Source organism: Falco naumanni, chromosome 5, assembly GCF_017639655.2.
Source record: "Falco naumanni isolate bFalNau1 chromosome 5, bFalNau1.pat, whole genome shotgun sequence".
Lineage (NCBI taxonomy): Eukaryota > Metazoa > Chordata > Aves > Falconiformes > Falconidae > Falco > Falco naumanni.
The window spans coordinates 63,790,302-63,797,943 of record NC_054058.1 but is presented as its reverse complement, the minus strand read 5'-3'; the positions used below and the strand labels follow the sequence as shown (position 1 = coordinate 63,797,943).

The following is a 7,642-nucleotide window of genomic DNA, read 5'->3' as shown; positions in this document are numbered from 1 at the left end:
TATGAAACCAGCTTCCTGAGGGAGCTTGTTTCTAGCTGGGATGATATTCCTGTAACAATAAATTGGAAATGCCACAGAAGAATACCTATCCATGTCAGGTTTTTATTTTTCCCAATACATAGCTGATGCTCTTTTCTTATTCTTACCCTCGATTTTGGTTTGAGTCACCAAATGGTCATTTCTGTTTTCTATTACAGTGCTACCAACAGAAAGAGAAGTGCTTACAGCAGCGTCACTCTGAAGAATATTGTTAGTCGAGATTGGACAACAAGTACAAGGGTTTAAGCAGGAAGAAGCATCTTCATCCTACTTTTGTTACTGTCTTCTGTTAACACATTGTGTCTGCTGACGTCTGCCCACAGCATGACTACCACCAAATGAATCAGTAAGGGAAGCACTGCTGCGAACTCCCTCTAGTGACAGCAAAACAAGGTGGGAAAGGTCTCCTGCAAGATGTTCACACACCTCATTTTTAACCGCTGCAGCAGATACTAGCATGTGACAGAAGCTACTTATTAATGCCTAGATGTTGAATATTCATTCAGCAGGTCACGTGGATAGCCTGAAAAGCAGCTCACCCCTCTGCTAGCTCTCGCTGAGGGGATATTTGCAGTATTTAGAGAAGCAGCGCGTGCCTGAACCCCATGTGAAGGGCTGCATCAATTACGGACTACTCTGATCTAGTACTTACCACCTGGGCCCAGCACTACTTCTTGGAAGTCTGACACAGGCTTTTTTCCTGGAAGTCTGCTACTGGAGTGTGTTCTAGGCAATTTACTCCCTTCGAACAGATGTATTTTTTTCTGGAACCTCTCTGTACCTTTCTCATCTCAGCTGGCAGGACAAACATATCCCAATCACATCTGCCGAACAATGTCAAGTGTGAATGTCCGTGCAGGCTACCCGGCTCAGCCAGGGCCACGGTGATGTGTCCTGGGAAGTACTCCATAGGGACAGCACAGCCTGGCAGCACAGGACGGATGCCCTCAAGCAACAGCACCAGCACAAGAAGCAGCGTCTTTCAGTGGCAGGGCAGAGGGGAGGCACAATGAGACAGCGTGCCTGACGTGGGTGTAAGACAACTTTGTTTTAAGGAAAACAACCAAACGGAGTAGGCTGGGCCTCTGAAAGTGGGCAGTTACTGGGAGAGCTCTAACTATGCCAGGCCACATCAGTGTTGGATTCATTATGCAGGTTTGCTGTCCAGAAAGTGTCTGTGTGGAGCAGAGCAGTCAGGAAGCAGCTCGGGCAGGAGTAGCAGGACAGAGCTGTGCTCGTGCACATCTCCTCAGGCTCTGCCCCAAGCATACAGCTGGCTGGGAATCATCCATGCGGGCACAAGAAATGCCAACGGCTTTAGCACGGTTAACATAAACCAGCTGTAAGTGAGGGCAGGATTGAACTGTTCCCCCAAGCACAGCAAAGCATCTTACTTGTCCCCTCCTGCAGTTTAACACACTCGGTGTGCACTGTGCCTGCCTCTGCAAGTCCTGTGAAAGCTGATTTTAGCTGACTACAACTATCACCCAAAATGAACCCATCTGTGGTCTCCTGAAGACAGCCAAATATTCTCCAACTCCTGCTCCGAAGGGGGCTGGAAACCATGTAGAACACCTACCCAATTACGTGTTTCTAAGGTTTCATCATCTCCGGAGATGCATCTCTTTCTTCATTGACCACAATGACAACAAAACCAACTAGCTTAGACTAGAAACTGAACTTCTAGATGGCTGAAGATAGAGGAGAGAAATCTCAAAAGCAGTGTGGACAGTTCCCATGAGGGTATCTGTCAACAGCATTGTGAACACACTGCTCTCCAAGAAAATCTTAATGAGCAAGTCCAAGAAACCTGAAAGCCATCTGTGAAACAAGGAAAGCCACGACACCTCACAACCATGATTTTCCTTGGACAAGGCAAGGCTAAATCATACTACAGAATCTTTTCCTGTACAGCTGCATTCGTGATGTACAGGGGATTTGAAGCTGAGGTCCAGCTGCGGCTCTGTCTTGACCACAGCCCTAGAATGGGTGCAGACCACAGCATCTCCATCTGACTATCCAGGGAGCAAATTCTTCCATTTATTATCATTTGTACTTTTGAAGAAAGCATCTTTCAAAACTTGTAATAACTCTGAATGTTTCTAGAAAACAGATAATGAGAAACACTCTTGTATTAGGGCTGTAAACTGTCATTCCTAAATTGGAAAAACAATGAACCACAGCTAGAGCGCTATTGTACTTCTCCAAGATGTCTCCTTCCTAATTAGGTCCTGTAAGTTTTAGAACGTTTTCAAATCTTGAACTGTTCTGTCCTTCCTAGATTTAATGATGAGAAAAGCTGACAGCAATTTTCTCATTTAACTGGAAAGGAAGAGGAGGAACAGATGAGATAACATCTTTACATTTACCCACCTACTTTGCAGAAAAGCAAGAGCTTGGGAAATAGGAAGAGCAAACCCACAATTCACAGACTTAGATAAAAATTTTAGATGGATAAGTTTCTGATTACATTTTTGTTTCTGTAGATACAAACTAACACTGTTCTGTAATCCTCCAGGGAAAATTACGGGAATGACATGTCATTGACTCAAACCCTCATCTTAAATACTTCCTAATTCACATATTTTTATTTGATGCCGATGGGATTACTTACGTAAGTAAAAGTTTTGTCTGCAATTAAACCACTGCAAGATTAAGAGTTTACAATGGCCTTGTTTTGCTGTTGAATAATTTACAGGTGGTTTAGCTGCATTCAAACACCTACCAGGTAACCCTCTCTCTCCCAGTGCTGAATTCCTGCAGTTAAGCACTTGGAATAATATATGAACTGTGATCCCATCTTTGGCTGCAGATGACAATTGTGGGCACTTTTTCACATTAATCAGGGATAATCAGAACATCTACTGGGTGCGACTTGGAAAGACTTCCAACTGCACTAATGATCCTGTACAGGAAATTTGTGAAAAGTAAGTCTTACTGCTTCCTTTCCAGGCTCTGCTGTAACAGGAGCCGAGCAAATGGATTTTGTTAAAGCTTTATTTATGACAGCTTTATGATCTATCTATGACAGGCTCAAAGACCGAATCAGCCTGTAATTTGCAGACAATAGCCTGCAAGCATGTTACATCTGACAAACTGCTCAACTTACTGTAACTTTTTAATTTTTTTTTTTTTTTAAATAAAACGTGGAACCAAGGAAAGGTGACAGCTTGACAACTCTGCAGAAAGCCTCTGTTCACAGAACGGCCATAGCACAGGAAGCGATTGTGCAAACTTCCCACTTAATGCTTGGCCATGTATCTCATTTATGAGCTGCTGCAGACACCCTATGGCATGATGAAGATCGAGGAACCATTGAGAAATTGTCTGTCAGATGAAAAACCAATTAATACTAACGGCAGTGAGGAAGATCTGCCTACCAAGATAGAAATTGAGACTGTGAAGTCAGTTACACATGTCTTTAAGGGATTTTTTTTCAGTCATTTTCAACTTGAACTTAAACCACACAGCTATGGGGGAAAAGCTGCTTCATCTCTTATTTTTCTGCACCATCAATCCCCTAGCGTTTTTGCCACCAGCTTAATGAATTCCAACTATCAAGAGAGCTCACCCACTATGTAATTTGTCTTTTTTTGTTCCCTTCACTAAACAAGCAGGAAAAATGTTTTTAATTTGCAAGGCTGAATAAATACGTACTGTGTTTGCCAAGACTTTATTGACATTCATGGCTGTCCACAAATCTGACTGACTTCTCACAGACATGGTTTATCTCCTTGAGAAAAAAAGACTGCCCAAGCAAGATGTTACACTTTCTTAATAAAATGAAATGAAAATAAAATAAAATAAAATGCAGCAGTTTAATAAATAATACTGTGGTTAGTGAAACCCCTTCATCCAGGATATGGTCCCAGAGCAGATATATGATGACAGCAAGATCACTTAACAATGGGAAACTGTCCACCACCCACTGCTGCCCCTGATACTGCAGTTCATGTCACCTTCAGTTGCCCCGGTACAACTGCCTGCGGGCCATGCTATAGATGAGTTCATTCAAATGATTGTAATTCTAAGAGAAGAAAGAAAAAAAAAAAAAAAAAAGAAGTGTTTCTTTTCTTGACTGAGGTTATTTTCAGTCATCTGGTTTTCCACAGTCAGGAAAAGAGATGGTACTGCCTTGCTGCTGAGCTGGAAATGAACGGCTGAGAGTAGGCAGAAACTTATTAAGCTGGCACTAGCAAAAGACATGAACTGTGGAATTACACCTTGGATAGCATCAAATCCCATCTCCCCTGCGCAGCTGGTCATAAGAAGTTGAGATGAGCTTCAGCCTGCAACGAAACACAGTTCTTGAACTTTCACAAGAAAATCAATACACCAAACATTAAGATTCTTACTCAAGTTTTACTAGGTTTTTGTAAAAGGTCCAACTTTCCCTGTAGGACTGCTGCTTGAATTTTCCCATTTAAATTTTTCTTGCTGAACAATTTTTTTACCTTAAAACTGACAATGTGCAAGAAACAATCAAAGCCTCCACAGCTGGAATTTAGTATGATCAGAAGGTCTGTGCTAGCTTGACATAAACAGGGAAGAAGAGAAAGTATCTAGGTCACTTGGGAGGAAACTAATGACATGGCAAAACTATTACTGTCAAGATTTCCTACACTGATGACAGTACTTCACATACCTCACCTTCCTTCCTAGGCTTTGTTGAGCTGTACTGAAAAGAGCTACCAAGTAAGCAACCTGGGGAACATTCCTCGGGAACAAGTAAACAGCCCTCCAATAGACTGGTATTCCCACTAGTGCAACGTCAAATTTATCCGTTACGTATTCACAATACATTTATCTTTTCAATTTTAGAAGCTTCTCAAAGCTTCTAACAGGAAAGGTCTGATGGCTACAATATATTCACAATCCCAGCCGATGCCAAGGAGGGACACAGCAGATGTGCTATACCTCAGAAAAAACAGCCTCCACCATGTACAATTTTTCTCCGTGTATTTCTGGAACAATTCACTATTGACAGGTTGGTCCTCAGAATCTGAAAAAAAAAAAAAAAAAAAAAAAAGAATAATACCCAAAGCCATTTGAATTAGTCCCCTCTTTGTGCTGGTCTCAAAGAGGTAAATTAAAATGCAACTTTATAATCACTTCTCTCTCCCTCCAGCCTCATATACAGGCTCCCAGCCAAGGTACAGCTCCTCACGATCTGAACTTAAGTGAGTGCATTCCCAGTCAAAACAATCCAGGCTTACCACTAAGCCCAGCACTAGAACGCGGGCACCACGTTCTCTATGGATGGAGTAATTTTCAATTAGAGCTGCAAAATTCATCGGAAGAAACTGCTCTCTCTGTTTTGTGCAGAAGTGTATGTGTAGACATTCCAGGCAAGATATACCCAAATTGGTCTACAAACTTCCCAGCAGAGTGCCTTGAGGCGCAGTCCACCTACACACCACCTCCGTGGCCGTGGCAGGCCCCTGTGCCACCAGGGAGTGTTTCTTTGTGGGTGAGGGATCTGCAAATAGCAGGTGCCAGAGAATCACCTACTGCATACTGCAATACCCTTGACGTACAAGTTGTCTCAGATTTACTCCCAGCTCTCTTTTGAAACCTCTTCTGGCTGATTTGGAGGATTATTAGGTAACAGAAATCCTAAAAATACAAAAGCAGGCTTATCAAGCTGGGGGGAAAAACAGTAAGATGTTTCTGTGACAAAGGCTTCAGCATATGAATTATGCATCACCAAAAACTGACTTAAAATCATATGGGAGGAGGCAGATTTCTGTGCATCCAAATTCAAGCACAACGGGCACAAGCTGGCACCGCAGGGAATTAAATGAAGTCCTGTACAAACATTATCCATTTGAGTTATCCCATTGGCCTTTTTGCCTGAGTATGATTTTGTGTTATTTGTGAGAATCTGAGGCAGGAAAACAGCGAAATAACCTGCTAACTCCTCGAAATCAGTCGTCATCACTTTCAGAAAGGGCTACTGAAACCATAAGGAAGCAGGAATAGTCTGGCTTCAGCCTCATCTCTATTTCTGTCCCTGTTCCCACCCTGTGCCCATCACCATAGCAGCTAACTGCTCTTCTGTTAAACAGCAATCTTTGGGGCAGCATAGGCAGGAATATAGGGGGCTTTTGCCCAAGGGGATTCATGATTTGCTGGATAACAGCAGCAAACGCTATACTTTAGAAATCACACAGGACAACTGTAACAACATAATTTCCTGTTGTTTTCTAAGGTACGTTAACAAAGGCACATTAATGAAGTAGCCACCCACCACAAAATTCACTGTTGCTTGTCTGTGTCTTTACATTGCAAAACCATCTTTTTCATTCCCACTGCTGTCTCACGTGCAAAAGTATCTCGCTGGGGTCCAGGAGAAAACTGAAGATCATTAGGGGAGGGAAAAAAAAAATATATTTCTTTAGCTTAAAATACTTCTTCTGACTTAAAAGCTTTTGGAATCTGAAAAGCGATGAGCATCATTTTTAGAAACCACCCTGGCAACGTAGCTGTTATGTAAGTTTCAATAGAAGTGCTAATCCCAGTGCTGAACAGAAATGCCCCTGTCATGAAGCACTCAAAAACTACACCTACTGTTTATATTCTTGTGCCGTGCATTGTATCGCAGCCACTTATGTCTCTACAAAGTGAGCTCTTAAAACCAGGCGCCTGCAACTTCTCTGCCCCTCTGTTTATCTTCAGCAGTGGATTCATTTACGTTGCTACATAAACGATTGTGGTAGTTTATCGAAGGATGAAATGTGACCTGGAGAGACTGCTTTCAGCTATCTTTTAAAAATAACAATAAACATACATGAAAGCATTTCTTAGCCTGTATTTTTTTTTCTGGTGTAACACAAACTCAGATTCTTAGTACTTTGAAAGACTCCACGATTAATGAAGAGGAAGTGAAAGCAAAATTGTCACTTAGAAAAAAAAAAAGATAGCAATTAAAAGGGATAGGAAATTCGATCAGACCACTTCAAATGTGATTGTTTTTAATCCCAAGTGAATTCCCACACCTGACAAACAGGCTGCAGAGCATCTTTTAGCTCAAGACAAATATCCTTTACTCCTCGCATCATGTATGAGACTGAGAAAAACCCACCAAAAGCCAAAACCCAACCAACGCTCCCCCCCCCCCCCCCCCCCCCCCCAACTCCCACCAAACCCCAACCCAGGAATATTTTCAGACCTGAACAAAAAACCTTTGAACCTTCTTTGTTAAGATTGAAGAAGCAATCAGAAATCATATTTTTCAAGATACCCATTTCCTACATACTGGCGCTGCACAGTGACAAACAATATATGCCAGATATATTTACACTACATACTTCATAGCAAGAAACATAACCAATGCAAAGAGCATATTCCATGAATTTACTGAAACCCGAAACTATTTACCATTCCATTTGCACATATTTATAAGTGGGTTTTCCCTCAACCAACCAGTTCCTCCGTTGGCATATGCAAGGCGTGCTCATGAGATTAGCACCTGGCATTTATAAAATGATTTATTTCAATGCATGTTTGCATTTCCACTTTAGCTTCCCCTCATAAAGGCAGAAGAAGGTCACACAGCTATGGTACGTTTTCACCTGTTTGGTTCCATTTTGGATCATGCTGT

At 42.0% G+C, this 7,642-nt stretch overlaps 1 long non-coding RNA gene across 7 annotated transcripts in view; it reads right to left on the bottom strand.

Moving 5' to 3' along the window:
• Window positions 1–3,696: 3,696 nt before the first annotated feature.
• Window positions 3,697–7,642, bottom strand: part of LOC121089095 — a 124,668-nt gene continuing 120,722 nt past the window's right edge. For all 7 annotated transcript variants that reach the window (XR_005828132.1, XR_005828128.1, XR_005828127.1 and 4 more), the window contains 2 exons: window positions 4,957–5,041; window positions 3,697–4,328 (listed from right to left, as the gene is read on the bottom strand). This is a non-coding gene — a long non-coding RNA (uncharacterized LOC121089095). The remainder of the gene's footprint in view (window positions 4,329–4,956; window positions 5,042–7,642) is intronic.